Source organism: Pristis pectinata, chromosome 25 (genome assembly GCF_009764475.1).
Source record: "Pristis pectinata isolate sPriPec2 chromosome 25, sPriPec2.1.pri, whole genome shotgun sequence".
Taxonomy (NCBI): Eukaryota; Metazoa; Chordata; class Chondrichthyes; order Rhinopristiformes; family Pristidae; genus Pristis; species Pristis pectinata.
Genome location: NC_067429.1, coordinates 15,171,435 through 15,191,747, shown reverse-complemented (window position 1 = coordinate 15,191,747; position 20,313 = coordinate 15,171,435).

Sequence of the window (20,313 nt, the reverse complement as noted above, 5' to 3'; positions counted from 1 at the left end):
TTAAAGAGAACTCTCTGCACTAGGTTCTTGACTCAAGTGGATCTCTTTGACTTACTGACTGTCCTGACTTCTCCCTCAACAAGTCCACTCAAATGAAGTTATCCAATATTCACACTTACCCTTTTGAAGACAACCACAGGCCAGCAACCCAACCTTCAACTGTAATCAGAGACAAATGGTTGGATGAAAAGGATGCAGAGGAGTAATTATACCACTGTGCTACTTTTATTTCCAATTGCTGAAGAGATTCTTGGCACCTGATGCATAAATATAATCTGGGTGCAACCTACAAGGTTATCACGTCAGAAGTCAGACATGTATGACAGTTATATACATGTGAGCCGAATGGCCTACTTCTGCTCCCTTGTCTTGTGATCTTGTGATACACTATGCAGCAAACATGCTCAAGGCTCAAGCAAATGTGGTCTATTCTTTATCATGTGGCTGGAACACATGAGATGCATTCCAGTTGCTCAGCCTCACCCTGGTGTTTAGGGTCGTATTTAGCCAGGTGGCCTTGACTTTCTAGTCAGCTAACATCACACCAGCAGGTGAGAGCACCCTGGAGAGACAAGTGCATGATTCACCAAGTAATTATATCTCAGCTCCAGGACCAACAGAGATGTTTGAGCTGCTGTTTTATGATTCATTTGCAAACATGCTGGGAGTTCAGAATTTCTTCAGTTTGACTGTGTTTGGCAAAATTGCTCTCAGCTCCTTCTGTTACTGATTAGGATGGCTGTGGAACTGGGGAGTAGAAAAATTGCTGGTTCTAAATCCACTCAACATTATCGACTTTTGAAGAAAAAGTGAATTGATTTAATGTGTTTATTTAGGAGCTAAATGTTGAAAGCAGCATGCCCAACTTTTAATTTTTTTAAACTCTGCTGTTTCCATAAAGTATTTAGCATGAAACTTTTAAAACCTTTGAATAAATCAATAATATATTCCAGATCTAACACCATTTGGTATAGAAGATGAGTAATGAATCAGGTTATCCACTGTGTAAGTTTGAAGATGATTCATGCTTTTCAGCTTTAGAAACATCATTGGCCACCCAGAGAGAACCATGTTTTCACAGCGGCATTCACTGAAGCTGGGCTGTTTTAAGCTCCTCATCCACTCAACATTTCTGCTCCTGTTACGGCCAATGTTGAAGATTACCCAGGAAATCAGGAGGTCACTAACACCTGTCTCTGTGACTGTGTGTGAGGTGCACTCTCATTTCTTCACTTCTAACCCCTGTGGTGGACTCACTGGATGTCCTGCATAAGGAAGAGTGAGGATAGATGTTGGAGGGAGGCAGACATGCCCAGGGACCTCGAAGAAGAAGGATACATGTCTGCAGACCTTATCCCTTAGGAATGTTGATGCAGCCAAATTAACTATCACCAGCAGATGTAAGGGTAATGTGCGCAGAGGCAAAGTCAGTAGTAACAGAGATCCACCATCTTCTGCAAGTAGAGAGACATACATGAATTCTAGACTGGAAGCGATGTGCTTCTCTCACACCTGCTTTGGTGGCCCTCCTTAGACACTTACTGCAGAGGGATTGCATTCTTCTCTCAAATTCAGACACAAGGGTACAAGGTCCAAACTAACAAAGCAGAGCTGGGGAAGCTTCAGGCACTGAAGTCCTGTGCACTTCATGCTCCCTCTGAGAACCCAGACCCCTGAGGAAAGAACAAGTGCTAAAACTTCTTGAATGTACAGCTATGAGAGGACAACACTTGTAGAGGAAATGCATCCTCTCTTGCACTGCCTTGCCTCCAGCCACTTCATTTCAGACAGCAAATACATTGGTATTGGTATTGGTATTGGTTTATTATTGTCACTTGTACCGAGGTACAGTGAAAAGCTTGTCTTACAAACCGATCGTACAGGTCAATTCATTACACAGTGCAGTTACATTCAGTTAGTACAGAGTGCAGTACAGGTAAAAACAATAACAGTACAGAGTAAAGTGTCACAGCTACAGAGAAAGTGCAGTGCAATAAGGTGCAAGGTCACAAGAAGGTAGATCGTGAGGTCATATTCCACCTCATTGTATAAGGGAACTGTTCAATAGTCTTATCACAGTGGGGTAGAAGCTGTCCTTAAGTCTGGTGGTACATGCCCTCAGGCACCTGTATCTTCTACCCGATGGAAGAGGAGAGAAGAGAGGATGTCCCAGGTGGGTGGGGTCTTTGATTATGCTGGCTGCTACACCAAGACAACGAGAGGTAAAGACAGAGTCCAAGGAGGGGAGGCTGGTGTCCATGATACACTGGGCTGTGTCCACAACTCTCTGCGGTTTCTTGTGGTCTTGGGCAGAGCAGTTGCCGTACCAAGCTGTGATACATCCAGATAAGATGCTTTCTATGGTGCATCGGTAAAAGTTAGTGAGAGTCAAAGGGAACAAACCAAATTTCTTTAGCCTCCTGAGGAAGTAGAGGCACTGGTGAGCTTTCTTGGCCGTGGCATCTACATGATTTGACCAGGACAGGCTGTTGGTGATGTTCACTCCCAGGAACTTGAAGCTCTCAACCCTCCCGACCTCAGCACCATTGATGTAGACAGATGCATGTACACTGCCCCCTCTCCTGAAGTCAATAACCAGCTCTTTTGTTTTGTTGACATTGAGGGAAAGGTTGTTTTATGACACCATTCCACTAATGAGCAACCATGAGCAGCAATGTTATTACTTATGCTGAAACAATGTTCCAAGTTTAAGCTCTTAAATTATTTGGATATGGAAGGAAAGCTGAGCAGAAAAGCTCATCAATGTTAATTAAAAATCAAGGGTGAGTCAGAATGCCCTTGAGTGGTCACACACTATTTTAATTTAGTTTTAAGACCACTTATCATCTGGTTGTTAAATGTGCCAAACTGTATAATGAATAATGAATGATGAGGGTTTTTTTTTGCAGTTCACACCAAAAAGTTAGAACTACTTGAGGAGTAGTGCTGTAGTTATTGCTGCCTGGTTGTTATGGTTGCAAAAAAAAACACCATCTATAAAAATATCCATATATTGTATTATTGTGTTTCTAAGTTCTATTATATAAGTATCTTGAATTTTGGCAAAATGGTTGAACAGAATAAGAGGGCAAAGCTGGAAGGAGAGCTTTCTTTAGAGGGCAAATTTCAAGATAATTATCTGATTTTTTGCTGATGACGTTAGAACACTCACTGAAGGAAAAGAGTGAAAGGGAAGTGTTGTTAGAGAGTTGGACATTTTGGTCTCAGTGACAAACAAATTCCACTGACCCATAAAAATGCCACACCTCTCTTCAGTCGGACATGTTTGAGAAGGGGTAATATCTTAACCAATCAGATTGAAATATCAATAATGAGTAGTGCAGATGACAACTATTTCAAGCATTTAATGTGAAACCAGGTACATGCAAAATCCTACACCTCTACTTTTTCATCTCACATATGCTGGCTTGAGGGTCCTTTGCCTATTCCAAGAACAGATACCCAGCCTGTATCTCCCACCACATCCACCTTCACCTGGCTGAACACACTGAAGAACATTGTCACACTGAAGAATTTTGCCTTTAACTCTACCCACTTCCTCCAAATCACAAGTGTAGACATGGCAACCCACATAGATCCAAACTATTCTTGTTCCTTAGTTGGATTTGTGGAACAATCCTTGTTTCAGCAATATTAAGGCCTTCTCTCTTAATTTTTTCTCCGGTTACATTGACAATTATTCATGCTGCTTCCTGCTCTCATATGAAATTCAAAGTTTCATCACCTTTGCTGCCAATTCCCACCCTGTTCTCACCTTCACACGGTTGATCTCTCTCCGTCCCTTCTTTTCTCAACTTCTCTATTTCTATCTTGGGGGTGAGATTAGCAACCATTACAAGCCTACAATCGCTCACACTACACCTCGTCCCACCCAGCTTCCTGTAAAGAATTCATTCTATCCTCCCAGTTATTGTAGCTCCATCATATCTGTTCTGATGACAACACTTCCCACACCTGTACTTGCAAACGGGGTTCATTTTCTCAATCATGATTTCTCCTCCACAGCTTCTCAACCACATCTGTTCTGTTCCATTCCCTGCAGTTCTGCTCTCACCTCCTCTCCTTCCACACAGAACGTGAATTGTATTCCCCTGGTCATCACCTTTTATCACACTAACTCCCATATTCAACATATTATCCTTAGTAGTTTGTGCCATCTTCAACATGGTGCTACCACCAAACATGTCTTCCTTCCCCCTGCCTTTTAGCATTTCTAAGGGACTGTTTCCTTTGCCACTCTATGGGTCGCTCCTTCATCTCCGCCAAATCGTCTGCAATTTACAAGTCTTCTCTCAGCTGACACCACCACCACTCGTGTCATTCAGTCTGCCTCAGTTTGCACCCCATTGCCCAAGTTCCTTTAACTTTTCCAGGTCTGATGAAAGGCTATCAACCAGACTTTAACTCTGTTTACCAATCCATGGACGCTTTTAATCGAAGATAAGATTTCTTTATTAGTCACATGTACATCGAAACACACAGTGAAATGCATCTTTTTGCATACTGTTCTGGGGGCAGCCCGCAACTGTTGCCACGCTTCTGGTGCCAACATAGCATACCCACAACTTCCTAACGTGTACATCTTTGGAATGTGGGAGGAAACTGGAGAACCCAGAGGAAACCCACACAGTCACGGGCAGAATGTACAAACTCCTTACAGACAATGGCCAGAATTGAAGCCGGGTCACTAGCGCTGTAAAGCATTACGCTAATTGCTACACTACCATGCCTGCCCTCCTGCTGTATTTCCACATTTTCTGTTTTTATAAAAAGCACAAAGGTGGGAAAAAGATGGGATTAAGAAAGATAATGGAGACAAAATAAAACTAATACGTTCTTCTAAACTTCATAGACTTGAGGAGTGAGCTGAAGTGGGCCCACCATATTATTATTGTGAAATTCCTTGGTGCAATGAAATGGGCATAAGCATTTTCCTGTGTAATACCCAATCAGTAACACAAAAGCACTTCACAGCTAAGTCTGGGTTCTGGGGTGGAGCTGAGGAAGTGGAGAGAGGGCGATCAGTTGGAAAACTGATTTGGTCTGGAGGAGGAAGACAGTGGGTCAGGTCAGCCACAGGCTGGGTGGAGAACTGAGCTTCCATCAAGGGTTTGGTAGGAAAGGAGGATCAGGGACCTCGATGGAATGGAATGTAAGAGATTGGGTCTTCCAGTCAAGGAGAGATCAATCCAGGGGCTCTGGTGGGAAGAATGGTAGGTTGGAGGAGTTCCATTGTTGATGGTGGGCATGCAGGATAGACAATCGGCATGGGATTGACCTTTATGGAGGCACTGTGCAATAAAACCATGGTTGCTTCTTGAGTGACCAATGTTGGTCGTCCCTGGCACAATGTGGACCAATTTCCCAGCTGCAAATGGGGCATGAACGCACTACTCATATCTGAAATGCCCAGATGAAATTCAGGAGTGTTGCAGCATGTCAAGGAGTCGTCATTCTCATCTTCCATTCCAACTAAAGTTTATTTTAAACTGTGATCAAACTACCAGTTCCTAACTTTTAAAACAAAATCTCCAATCATAAACTGAAGGCATGAGATCCACAGTTGTATAGTTATTGCCCAGAGATAGTCATTAAAACCTATCCTGGTGTTGACATTACTCAAAATAGAATGGTCAAGCCTTAAACTTTGCTCGCTTGTTTTTGTATCCATCATGCAATTACAGCAACTTCTCGGACTTCAATGCCAAGCTTCTCCATGAGATACCAGTGCAGTGAAACTTCAAGAGCAGTATGGCACCTTCAACAGCAAGTTCCTGCTTTTATTGCTGCCTGCTCTTTAGTCCAACTATTATTCCTACCAGTCCAATGTCTCTTTATGAATAGTACAGTGAGAAAAGATTGTTCCAGTCACATTAGATGCTGTATGGTTCTGTTTATGCTTAATTATCCTGTTGACTGTTGACTTGTAACTTACTTGGCATGACATTTGCCTCACTGACAGCTCATTTTTTCTGGTACTCTGAACCTTTACCGTCAATTCATTTTTATTCCGGGCATATAATTGAGCTACTTCTGCCTAAAATCAGTAACTGATTTACAAAAAACAGCAGCAGATTTGCCTACAATGGTGCTGCACAATACTCACACAAGACAAATGTAGTTTGCTGATTTTTTTGTCCTAGTTACCAATTGTGAAGTATTTATCCATGGACACTTCATTTTTGATGGGTTTAAACCAAACCTAACTGCAATTAGACAAATCACTTTAAATAAGTTCAAATAATACATCTCCATTGTATCTGCTCCAGTGATGAGACGTTCCACACAGGTTGCCTTTCAAATGTCTTACTTTTTCCTGAATTGTAGTTTCCCCTCTACCATTGTTAACAAAGCCCTTGACTGCTTCTTATTGTTTTCCTGCTCCACTGTTCTCATCCCCTTTCCTCTAGGACAGAACAAGGATAGAGTTCCCCTTGTCCTCTCCTTCCACGCCACCATCCTCTGCATTCAACAGATCATTCTCCATAATTTCAAAGATATTCCATCACAAGACACATCTTTCCCTCTCTTCCCCTTTCAGCATTTCATAGGGACCGTTCTCTTCATGACTCCCTGCTCCACCCTTCCATTCCCACCCCCTCCTTAAGGGCAATTTCCCATGCAAGCACAGGCGATGCGACACTTGGCCTTTCACCCTTCCCACCATCCAGGGACCCAAACAGCCTTTCCAGGTGAAGCAGCAATTCACTTGCACTTTTTCCAACCCAGTGTACTGCATTTGGTGTTTACATTGTGTCTCCTCTACACTGGAGAAACCAAGCACGGATTGGGTGATTGCTTTGTGGAGCACCTGCATTCAGACCACAGGGTTGACCTTGAGCTTTTTGTTGCTTTCCATTTTAATTCTCCATCCCACTCCCACTCTGTTACATTGAGGTACAACGTAAGCTTACGGAATAGCACCCCATCTTCAGTCTGGGCACGTTGCAGCCTTTTGGATTCAATTTTGAATTCTACAGCGTCAGGTACCTTGATTTCTGTATGCATCAGTTGTCCATCTGTGATATTGACTCAGACTTCTTCCCTTATTTTTACCTTGGGAGCAGAGGACATGCCCAACCTGAGCTGCTGAGTGGTGTTCCTGTTCTACATTTCACAACTCCTGGTTCTTTTGTCTGTACTCTCACTCTCTAGCTGCTCCCATTCACTTTTTGACCTGGTAATCTTGTTTACAACTTATGTCCATGGTCACCTCGGTTTTACCCCATCTGAGATAGCCTCCTCTCCCACCCTCCCTGCAGGTTAATGAGCATCTTTTGTCTCCTTCCCAGTTCTGACAAAGGGTCTTCGATCTGAAACATTAACTCTGTTTCTTTTCCTGCAGATGTGGCCTGAGTTCCTGAGTATTCCCAGCATTTTCTGTTTTTAGTTTAAATGGTTCATGATTATTTCCACATCAAGGCAATATCAGCAATGAAAATGCCATTTCCCATCCAAATCACACACTATCCCAACTGGAAATGAATCACTGCTCTATCATTGTGGAGGACCATAAGACCATAAGACCATAAGACATAGGAACAAAATTAGGCCATTCAGCCCATTGAGTCTGCTCTGCCATTTGATCATGGTTGATTTATTTTTCCCTCTCAACACCATTCTGCTGCCTTCTCCCCATAACCTTTGATGCCCTTACTAATCAATAACCTATCAACCTCCTCTTTAAATATACCCAATGACTTGGCCTCCACAGCCGTCTGTGGCAATGAATTCCACAGATTCACTACCCTCTGGCTAAAGAAATTCCTTCTCATCTCTGTTCTAAAGGATGTCCTTCTATTCTGAGAATGTGCTGTCTGGTCCTAGATTCTCCCACTACTGGAAACATCCTCTCCACGTCCACTCTATCCAGGCCTTTTAATATTTGGTAGGTTTCAATGAGATCCCCCCTCATCCTTCGAAAACCCCAGTGAGTACAGGCCCAGAGCCATCAAATGTTCCTCATACGTTAACACTTTCACCCCGGGATCATTCACGTAAACTTCCTCTGGACCCTCTCCTTCCTTAGATATGGGGCCCAAAACTGCTTACAAATGTGGTCTGACCAAAGTCTTATAAAGCCTCAGTATTACATTCTTGCTTTTATGTTCTAGTCCTCTCGAAATCAATGCTAACATTGCATTTGCCTTCTTTACTACCAACTCAACCTGCAAGTTAACCTTTAGGAACCCTGCACGAGGACTCTTAAGTCCCTTTGCACCTCCGATTTCTGAATTTGCTCCCCGTTTAGAAAATAGTCTATGTCTTTATTCCTTCTACCAAAGTGCATGACCATACACTTCCCTACCCTATACTCCATCTGCCACTTCTTTGCCCATTCTCCCAAGCTGTCCAAGTCCTTCTGCAGACTCCCTGCTTCCTCAAAACTACCTGCCCCTCCATCTATCTTTATATCATCTGCAAACTTGGCCACAAAGCCATCAATTCCATCATCCAGATCATTAACGTAAAACGTGAAAAGTAGCGGACCCAACACTGACCCCTGTGGAACACCACTAGTCACCAGCAGCCAACCAGAAAAGGCCCCCTTTATTTCTACTCTTTGCCTTCTGTCAGTCAGCCAATCTTCTATCCATGCTAGTACCTTTCCTGTAATACTATGGGCTCCTATCTTGTTTGGAGGCCTCATGTGCGGCACCTTGTTAAAGGCCTTCTGAAAATCCAAGTAAACAACATCCACTGACTCTCTTTTGTCTATCCTGCCTGTTACTTCCTCAAAGAATTCCAACAGATTTGTCAGGCAAGATCTCCCCTTAAGGAAACCATGCTGACTTCAGCCTATTTTATCATGTGCTTTCAAGAACTCCGAAACCTCATCCTTAATAATGGACTCTAACATCTTACTAACCACTGAAGTCAGGCTAACTGGCCTATAATTTCCTGTCTTTTTTAAAAAGTGGAGTGACATTTGCAATTTTCCAGTCCTCCAGAACCATTCCTGAATCTAGTGATTCTTGAAAGATCAATACTAATGCCTCCCCAATCACTTCAGCTTCCCTCTTTCAGAACCCTGTAGTGTAGTCCATCTGGTCCAGGTGACTTATCTACCTTTAGACCTTTCAGCTTCCCAAGCACCTTCTCCTTAGTAATAGCGACTACTAACACTTCTAACCCCTGACTCTCTCGAATTTCTGGCATATTGCTGGTGTCTTCCACAGTGAAGACTGACGCAAAATACTTATTCAGTTTGACCGCCACTTCTTTGTTCCCCAGTCTACCTCTCCAGCATCACTTTGCAGCGGTCCAATATCCACTCTTGCCTCTCTTTTACTCTTTATGTATCTGAAAAAAGTTTTGGTATCTTCTTTTATATTATTGGCTAGCTTACCTTCATATTTCATCTTTTCTCCCCTTATTGCTTTTTAAGTTGCCTTCTGTTGGTTTTTAAAAGCTTCCCAATCCTCTAGCTTCCCACTAATTTTTGCAATATTGTATGCCCTCTCTTTAGCTTTTATGCTGTCTTTGACTTCCCTTGTCAGCCACAGTTGCCTCATCCTCCCTTTAGAATACTTCTTCTTCTTTGGGATGAACTGATCCTGCATCTTCTGAATTACTCCCAGAAACTCCTGCCATTGCTGATCTACCATCATCCTTGCTTGGGTCCCCTTCCAATCAACTTTGGCCAGCTCCTCTCTCATGCCCCTATAGTTACCTTTACTCAACTGTAATACCAACACATCTAATTTTAGCTTCTCCCTCTCAAACTGCAGGATGAATTCTATCATATTATGATCACTGCCTCCTAAGGGTTCCCTTACCTTAAGCTCCCTAATCAAATCTGGTTCATTGCACAACACCAAATCCAAAATTGCCTTTTCCCTAATGGGTTTGACTACAAGCTGCTCTAAAAAGCCATCTTGTAGGCATTCTACAAATTCCTTCCCTTGGGATCCAGTACCAATCTGATTTTCCCAATCTACCTGCATACTGAAATCCCCCATGACCACAGTAACATTGCCCTTTTTACATGCCTTTTCTATCTGTTGTAATTTGTACCCCACATCCTGGCTACTATTCGGAGGCCTGTATATAACTCCCAATGGGAAGTCACAGAGTCATACCACACAGAAATGGACCTTCAGCCCACCATATCCAAGCCAACTTGTTTTCCCATCCACACTAATCCCATTTGCCCGCATTACGACCGACTCCTTCTATGCCTGTCTGTCTAAATGCCTTTTAAACGTGGTAATCCTCCTCTATGTTCCAGATAACAACCCCTCCCTAGATAACAAATTTACTCCTCAGATCTCCTTTCACCGTAAACCTATGCCTTCTTGCTTTTGATGCTGCTACCATGGAAAAAAGATTCTGACTATCTACCCTATCTATGCCTCTCATAATCTTCTATATTTCTTTTAGGTCACCCCTCAGTCTCCTTTGCTCCATGGGAAACAAGCCCAACCTATCCAATCTCTTCCCAGAACTATAATCCTCCAATCCAGGCAACATCTTGGTGAATTTCCTTTGTACTTTATTCAGTGCAATCACATCCTTCCCATAGTGTGACAACCAGAACTGCACACATTATTCCAAATGTGGCTTCTAGACTATTTTGTAAAGTTGCCACATAATGTCCCAATTCTTAATTTCTATGCCCTGAGCTATGAAGACAAACCTGCCTTATGCCTTCTTCACCACCCTATCGACTTGTGTTGTCACTTTCAGGAAACTATGGATTTGGACCCCTAGGTCTCTCTGTTCATCGACATTCCTTATTTCCCTGCCAGTTACTATATATGCCCTACCCTGATTTGACTTCCCAAAATACGTCACCTCACACTTTTCACGATTAAATTCTACGCCACAAAGCTCTGCCTAACTTTCATCTGATCCATATCCTGCTGTAGCTTTAGACAACTTTCCTTGCTATCCACAACACCACCAATTTTTGTGTCATCTGCAAACTTATGAATCAAACCTCCTACGTTGATATTCAAGTCGTCAATATATATCACAAACAACAAAGTTTTCAACGCCGATCCCTACGGTAGGCCACCAGTCACTGTGGAAGTAACTTCACCATTGAGATTATAGAGCTTGAGGAAGGTGGGCAGCTAAAATGTACTGCACCACCATCAGCAACTCATGCTACACTGAGAATGGCAGCCCTCGCAGAACTAAGACCTTACAACACTGAGCTGTTTGCCCTTTAGTGGTGCTTGCAAGCAATGCTCCTCCTGGAAGCTCTAAGTGGCTCTAAAGGGGAATGGGGTGGGCAAGTGGAGGGAGCAGTCAGAGTGATTAAGAATCTTAAAAACACAACTCTCCAAGAGGCTCAGCTAAATTTAATTAGAACTGATTTGAATTTTTGTCCTCTATTTCCCAGCCTTTGTCACATGGCTGGCCCTGGAAGGTGGAAGTCAGGGAATGGAGAGGAGGGTGGGAAGGAATGGAAGATGGTGGAAGGGCAGTTGGGAGTGAATAGGCCAAGAGGGAGGGGATTGGTAAGAATGGAGGAAAACTGGAGTTTTGGACATTGGGAGATTATTGGTGGCTGGATTCTCCCTTCACACACTATCAAGCTTCACCAATCACAGGGAGGCAGTGATGAATGGAGGGGGAAAGTCATCAGAGCCTTGGGGAAGTTGGAAGTGCAAGGTCAGATCAATCTTTGTAGTCTGAGAGAGAGGGATCTGGGGCCTGATCAGAGTCTTCTGAGGCTGAGGGCGAGGTGGGTTTGGAGAGGTGGGCAATATCTCAGGGAAATTGAAAATTCAGGGCCATCAGAAGGAGATTGGTGTTGGAGCCAAGGACAATAAGAGGTGACTGAGCATGAGATCAGCAGGTGGGGTAGGGAGGAGAGAACTGAAGGCTTGAAGTTAAGTATAGGAGTTAACCTCACTGAAGTCCACCTCTGGCAAAACCTGAGGACAACCTAGTTACTTTGTAAATGATCAACTTTGGTTGCTTTTTGGACAACATGGTTTCACATTCCTGGCTACATTTGAAAGAGAATGTTGAATGGGGAATGACGTCACTTGATGCACAGCTGGTGTGGAAATCATGTCAGCTCATCAGGCATGTTTCATGATAAGAAGTACCCAGTGGAGTGATAAGAAACAATCCAGATATGGTTGTCATTGTGTTTCTATCCAGGGAAAAGCACATTTTCAATGGTTTGGTGCTGAAATAAACAGCGCAATACAATAGGATTTCTAGGCCAGTGAGCTTTTAGCCTCTGTTTAAATTCTCCAAGCAAGTGCGCTGCAGGTACAAATAACACACATGTTTTCCCATTTTAATGATGAGATACTCGTAGACGAAAAAGCCGACAGCCAAGCTCCTGCTGATCTAACAGACTTGGAGCCTCAACTCATGACAGTCACCAAGTAGCAGAACAGCATGAACAGCAAATTCTACAAGTGGACATGCAATTAAACATTTTTATGCTTTTGGACAATGAACCCAGGGTCTGAACAGAGTCAGTTGCACTTGAGAAACAAAGGACTGCAGATGCTGGAATTTAGATGAAAAACACTATGACGCTGGAGGAACTCAGCAGGTCAGGCAGCATCCGAACATTGAGTTCTTCCAGCAACGGACGCTGCCTGGCCTGCTGAGTTCCTCCAGCATCATAGTGTTTTTCATCAGTTGCACTTGAATTGTTTTGAGCAAAGTTTAGGGCCCATTCTTGCTGGTGTTGGATGGTCATAGTTTACTGTTTTTCTCACTACATAAATTGGTCAAATGAATTCCAATTGAAATTGGAAAGGCACCTCAGGGCTTGCGCAAGTGATCATGAAAAGATCCCAAGTGGAGGCCCAAATCCGATACAAATTATACTGGAGGTATTGTCACACCATTGGATGTCACTAATAAAGTATATGTAACACAAAATGCGTGCAGACATTGATGTGCATGAGTGATGTAACCTCAGAAAATGTAAAGACCAGAAAAAAAGTCTCCTGCTCCCCAATCTTGCCAGTTTATTAAGACCGACAAGTGAATAACTCATGAGCAGATTCTATAAAAGTCCAGCATCATGAGAAAACGCTGTGGAGAATATATCTGTGAACTTGATTACTATTCACTCTTGTTGGACATACTATTTTGAACATAATAATCAGAAGAAAAATATGAGAGTCCCCCAGTGCCCTTTATTGTTATCCCTTGACAATTCCTAAAGTTGCATTCTTTACCACCTAGAAGACAAGGGCAGTGGGTGCATGAAAATGTCATCACCTGCAGGTTCCCCTCCGAGTCAGGCAATATCCTGACCTGGACACACATTGCTATTGCATTAACATTGCTGATCTAAATATGGAATCACTACTCATCCAGCACTGCAGGAGTGCCTTCATCATGTGACTCCAAGGAGGCCACTTGTGTGTCTGATATAATGATGTCATCATCTGGGTGACTTAAGTTAATGTTGTTTGTCTGCAATAAGGGGTTAGCACATGGTCCAAATCTCCTGGTGTCTCCGACAAACTGTTACAGGCAACAATCAGTAGCTCTATAGGGGTGGCTCACAGATCACTTCCAGAAACACCACATTCACCATCACTTCGTCAAGGGTAATTAGCAATGGGCAATAAACAATGGTCTAGCCCATAACTCAATAGAAGTAAACATGCCTTTACCGCACCCTCTTTCTAAATCCCAATAATGAAATCCTTTTACCACACCCCCAAATTAAATGCTAACTTCACAGAAGATGTAACTACCCCTGATTTATTTTCTTTCAGTGTCTGGAATTCTATTTGCATTTAATCTCCTGGATTTCTTTCCATCAGGTCTTCAATGGGCTGCTGATTACATTCCATGCCTGAGCTGTTGTGCATTTGCACTGCCATTCAATCACTTCATGTTTAGGGTAATCTGATCCAGCTGGCAATCCTTGTCCTCCCACCTGCTGCTGTTCCTGTGGAGTTTCAGGACTGCTCCAGTGCACTGCTGGTTTCTCAGTTTTGCCTGTGCTGTGTTGGGCCTTGGAGAGAAGCCCATTTCCCTGGTTGCTTCAAGCTTTACAGACATCTCAACCTTAGAAGATGCTCCTGACTGAAACTTTTCTCCGGCACCAGGTCTGTTTGTGTAGATTTAGTCTTGTGCTTTTCTCTTGAGAACCCACCACCTGCTTGGATTTAGTTGTAGCTTTGAAAAGACACCAGTTTAAAGATTAGATCTCACAGCTATTTTTCAGTACTACAGGATAGAAAATACACTCACCACTGAATGAAACACTATGAATGAAATGCAACTATTTCTAGGTCACCCTGGAAATTGAACCAAATATTTCCTGGCATGACTCAAACTTGTGCGCCCAAGATGATTTTCTCATCAGATTTTGCACTAAGTGAGACCGTCCCCTGTACATCACTCATTTGGAAGCATGGGTGGTGGGGGAGTTATTCCGTGCTGTTACAGTGAGGGACTCCCAGGACAACCAACTTGTTGCAGCTAAGTATTGGTATGAGACCCTGTTTACATGTCACATAAATTCACTTCTTATTCTCTGTATCTTCACCATCCATCCCTTTCCCAGCTCTCAGACTGACCCAAACCATGAGCTCCTGAGGTCCCCAGATCCCCCAGCTCTTTGAGACCCTTGTTGCCTCTATTCCCCCATACTCTTGAGGGGTGCCCCACTATCCCCTCTTTCCATCTGTAAATTGTGATCAGGGAGTCCTTAATATGTATGATTAAAGCTACACCCTTATCAAAACTATTATCACCCCATCCCCACCATCACAACCTCCAAGGCCCAATCCTGATCACTGATCCATCTCCTGGTGGTATGGGACCTCACAGATGCCAACTGGACCTGTGATCACTGATCATTCTTCCTTAACCAATCCCAAACACAGCCTTGGTCTCAGGCACCAGATTTTCCTCCACAAAAATGTACAGTGCTTTCTCAGTAGCCAAGACACCCATGCAACTGAAGCTCATCACCGCTGCCCCTCTACTGCAACAGTTAATGGCCCACTCTGCAATTGTTATTCAGCAATTCAATCACCAGGCACAGCTGTCTATTCCAAATAAAACAGACCAGCTCAAAACCTGAGAAGGGGTGTGATTATTTGTGCCAATAAGGGGTTGCAGGATGGATTTTTAAAATGAAAATCAAGAGGAAAGACTAAGAATGATCTTGGGAAAGACTGGTCAGAAAGTGGAGATAGAGCATTGCACCTTGACGTTAACACTGGGAGAAGAAGATTCTGCAGGCCACAAAATGTGGACTTGAAAAGCAAAAGAGTTCAGATCTGCACTGACAACAATGGCACTAATGATATAGAAAAAGACAAATCGGTGACAGAGCTCTCAAAAAGCAGGACAGGAAGAGGAGCGGAAGCACAGAACACTCATTATACATTTTTCCCATGGAATCACTGACCTGGCCTGAAGCAAGCCTCAAGAGTTTCTACTGAAATATGAAGAGACCTACAAGATCACTCAGATAGAATGGACAATTGAGTGAAGTATTTTGAAAGAAATTGCAGCATAATCAACAATACATATGAACTGATAACTGATACAATAAATGGATTTGAGACAATTCATTGAATTGAAATATTACTCATTATAATAGTTCCAATGACTTGTATCCTAGTTTTGGCAGTAACAGACCAATACTTCAGTGACACTTCGACCAAAGCCAGATAATGGTAAAATTTGGATGGAATCCTTCTATGCTAACAGAAAGGTAATAGATGGAACATGCAACCATGGTGACCAACATTGACTAGAATACCAAACATTATCAACAGAAATAAAAAAAGATGTGGATGTGAAGGATTAAATGGCCTTTTGTTATTCAAATTATTTCAATTTTGATGCTTATTTGATCATCTGGAGTGTTTAATTTATTACTTTGCTCCTGGCAAAGTTTTGAATTACTAAATTACTCTGCAAACCAATGTTTTGTATGCTGTATGAATGTGGCTTTTTAAAAAAAATATTTGATGGTTTAATTTTCCCCAGTATCCAACCGAGTAATACTTTCCATCAACTAACTTCTCAATCACAAACTTGGACAAAACTGATGTGTTAAGGATTACAATAATAAAATGGATAATAGAAATTTTTGTACATGTAACCCAATAAAAAATGTCATACATTTGGAAGGTCAGGATTCATTCAAGTTGCTGCAGGACGCAATGTCCAGGTCAAATTATGATTGCTGATGTCCTTGAATGAATCTTTCAAATGTTTTCACTAAATTCACTCCTTTCTGAAGTTTCATAAGGTAAGGATTAATCGAAGGAATGACTGTCTCTAACCCAGTAAGGAATTAAGCACAAACTGATTCAGAATTTAGCCTCATAATTTTTAACAAAAGATGTAGGCTTCTTCAATGAATATTCATAGTGAAACCAGAAGTACTTTTATAACAAATGGTTATTAATTTGCTACAGAGAAATTATTTCTGCATGAAACAGTTCAGATTCAGTGCCCTTTTCACCTTGCAATGCAGCAGAAAGCCAAGAGTCAGGATTTGGACCGGAAAATTTAACTAGAATAGATTTAGAAAAATGAGTCAGCTGGTGAAAGTATTGAACAGCAGGCGCCACAGGTCTATACCCTTGTGGGCAAGGATGTTCTAGCTCCCTCCTCTAATACTCCATTTATGTTCAAGCCAAAAAATTCCTCTATACTTGTCTTTACCCCAGAGTCAAAGCGCTTGCCTCCTTTGATTCTACCAATGGGATAAAGGTGAAAGTGGAGGAATTATTTAACATTATTAATTTGCTACAGTGAAATAAAGACCTAAGATCAGTGTTAGTACATGGAGTATTTTGTCACCTTTCTGTTTCTTGACTTTTTTTACACATCAGAGTTTTCCAGGGTAGACACCGTTTACTCTGGATGGGAACTCAAACACTATTAGAATATTTCTCCTGTGTGATAATTTACCTTTCACTACTCTTGAATGGGTAAAGGACGGTGGTTTTAATGATTCTGTTTTAGCCCTAATTTGTGAAAACAAACATGGAAAATCCAACTCAATTGCACTGAGGCAGAACTATTTCACTGTGCAATGCGGAAAATCAAAAAATCCGTTGCTGGAGTTACTTGACAGGTCAGGCAGAATTTGTAAAGCGGGAAACAGAGTTAACATTTCAGGTTGACAGTCCTTCATCAGAACTGGAAAATGTAACCATTGTTTAAGCAAATGGGGAGAGGTGGGCAAGGATGAGTGGGAGAAAAATTGGAATGAACAAAAGGGAACACCTACGATGAGCAGTGATTATAGGACTAAATGAAAACATCTGATTAGTGCTATCTCACAGAGATTTGATCTGCTATTGTGCTGTTGGCCCAGGTAAAAAAATATTTTCAACAGAAAATATTAAAAATATCAAAAGAAAGCTTGCTGAATGTGTCCAGTCAATTGGCTAAACAAACCAAATTGTTTACTTTCACTCGACCAATGAGAAAGCATTACATCGTTGCACTTGGTCAATGAGAGCGCAGTATTTAATGACTCCTTTTTGAGCTGATTCAGTTAGTATTCTCATTCCCCAGAATACATCCTGAGTGTATAAGTGAGGCAAGTGTGATGGTACAAAGCAAATTGTTTAATTGGTACAACATCCACCCGTGAAGATTCATTCTCTCCTGTACTACTGCATTATGGCTACAGTGTGTGTTGTGTATGAAATGTCTTGCAGTTGTTTTATGGTCTAATTCGACAGGACCTCTAAAGCTCACTGCATTTACCATTTAGGGTAAGGATGGCAGGCATTTGGGTCTCAAAACATCTTGACTTAAGAAAAATATCACCAATCTATCATTGTTTTTGGGACTAAATCCTGGGACTTTCTGCTCAACAGCACTATGTCAACACCTTGCCATCAGGAATGGAGTGGTTCAAGAAGATGGATTCCAGCCACCTTCTCAAGGGCAATTATGGGTGGACCCTGGAATGAAGACTTCCACCAATAAAAAGAGTCAGAAAAAGACAATGTGAAGGAGCAGAGAATTAAATGCTTCAGAAATTGGATAACATTTTCTGGCTAAGTGTGCGAGCAGAGTGCAACAGGGACACAGACATAACTCATTTTTAAAAAAAGATAGGAGAGAGGTCCTGAGGATGCTCCATGTGTCCATCTGATTATTTACCTCCCAGAATAAACTCAGCCAATCAATAACAGTACATCTGGTGTCCTGGCTAACTTTTATCCATCAACCAATACAGGTCCTCCCTGGGAAATGAACAGGTTCCGTTTTCACAGACATCCATAAGTTGATTTTGTCCATAAGTCAGAAAATATCCCAAAATCACTCGATATGGTAACCACACCTCCACAGTATTGTAAAAACACACAAGACTGGTAAGAAAGAACAATTACTAGAAGTAGAAAGAGGAAGAGAGGAAACTAATTCTGCCATTCGTAGGAATGAACATATGTAGATACATCGGATTTTTGAATTTCATAATGTTATAGGAGCTCGTTTGTAAGTAGGGGTGTCCATAAGTTGGATCTTCTTAACCTGGGGATGGCCTGTCCCATTAAAAATAGATTGTCATTAAAAATGTCAGCTTTTTTATTTTGCTAGAATAGAAAAATGCATTTTAATTAAGGTAAAGAATAAAATGAACACTTTTACAGATTGTGAATACTGTAATGTAAAGTACTTATTGTGGTGCAGGGAAATATGCCAGGCAAGGAGCACACAGAAAGATCCAACAATGAGGAGAATAGTAAAGTCATTCCTGTTTCTGTTGTTGATTGAGGACGCCAAAGAAAAGTCAATTGTTTTTATGGAGATGTACCACAGAATCTTTAACCTAAGCTAGGAGGCAGGGCTCAGTTTAACGCTACATCAGAAAGATGGGAGGTGGAAGTTCATCCTCTGTTGCATGTGCTAAACATTCAATGTGGTAACGTCAGAAGGTAGAACTCTGCAAACAACAACCTCGACATCAGCAAGACCTAGGAATTGATTGTGGACTTCAGGAAGGGGAGGTCTGGAGAACACACACCAGTCCTCATTTGAGGGATCAGCAGTGGAGAGGGTGAGGAGCTTTAAGATCCTGGGCCTCAACATCCTAGAGGATCTATCCTGGGCCCAACACATTGATGCAATCACGAAGAAGGCACGCCAGTGGCTCTACTTCATTAGGAGTTTGAGGAGATTTGGTATGTCACCAAAAGTTCTTGCAAGTTTCTACATATGTACGGTGGAGAGCATTCTGACTGGTTGCGTCACTGCCTGGTATGGCTGCTCCAATGCGTAGGATCGAAAGAGGCTGCAGAAGGTTGTAGACTCAGCCAGTTCCATCATGGGCACAACCCTCCGCGCCATCGAGGACATCTTCAAGAAGCGGTGCCTCAAGAATGCAGCATCATTAAGGACCCTCACCACCCGGGACATGCCCTCTTCACGTTTCTACCAACAGGGAGGAGGTACAGGAGCCTGAAGACCCACACTCCATGTTTCAGGAACAGCTTCTTCCCCTCCACCATCAGGTTTCTGAACAGTCCATGAACATGACCTTGTTATTCCTTGTAATGAGAGGGTTAAAAGCAGATCTTTAGACACAATGAGCAGATATGTTAATCAGGAAGATAAGTAAAACAAAAGGTCTTGATTCGTAGGATCCTGGAGGCCTTGTAGCCTGCAGATGTGAGACATTAAGGAATGTGAAACGACAAGATAACTTGTTTTATCTTGGAGACGAGCGAAACTGGTTCAGTTGACAATGTAAAATTCATTAAGAAATAATTAGTTTTAGAATTGTATCTGACTAAATTGCGCAGATTAGAAAAGAAGCGTGGGCTTTCTTGATTATATAAGTGTGAGTAGTGAACAAACTCATTGGACTTCTCCTCGGACCAGAATCACAATCGGTGCCAAGGACCTCTGAGGTTCTCCAGACCAGTTGTCGTAACTCGGAGTCCCCGACGAGCAGAAGGGCGTGAGACTTGTTCTTTCATCAATTATTTTATACTGTGTTTTAGACTTACTGTTTTGTACATTGAATATATATCTTTCTTATCTCTTATTATACTTTAAATAAATACCCTGTAGCAACCTTGAAGTGTTCTTTCTCCCTCATTGATCTGAATCCTCGAAACCTGCTTATTTCCCGTTACATAAGGCACTTTACAGCAGGGGTAAGCTAGATATGTAAAAGGATGCCAAGCAACAGTCGAAGGGTTCAGAGTTTTGACTGATGGGTTGATGCCACAATAGGATAGACTTCTGCTTTTCGCTTTAGTCCTGTGATGTACCTAGGAGTTAAGCACGGTACAAGCAGACCCATCCATGATACATACAAGTCATAGAGTCATAGAGCAATACAGCACGGATACAGAT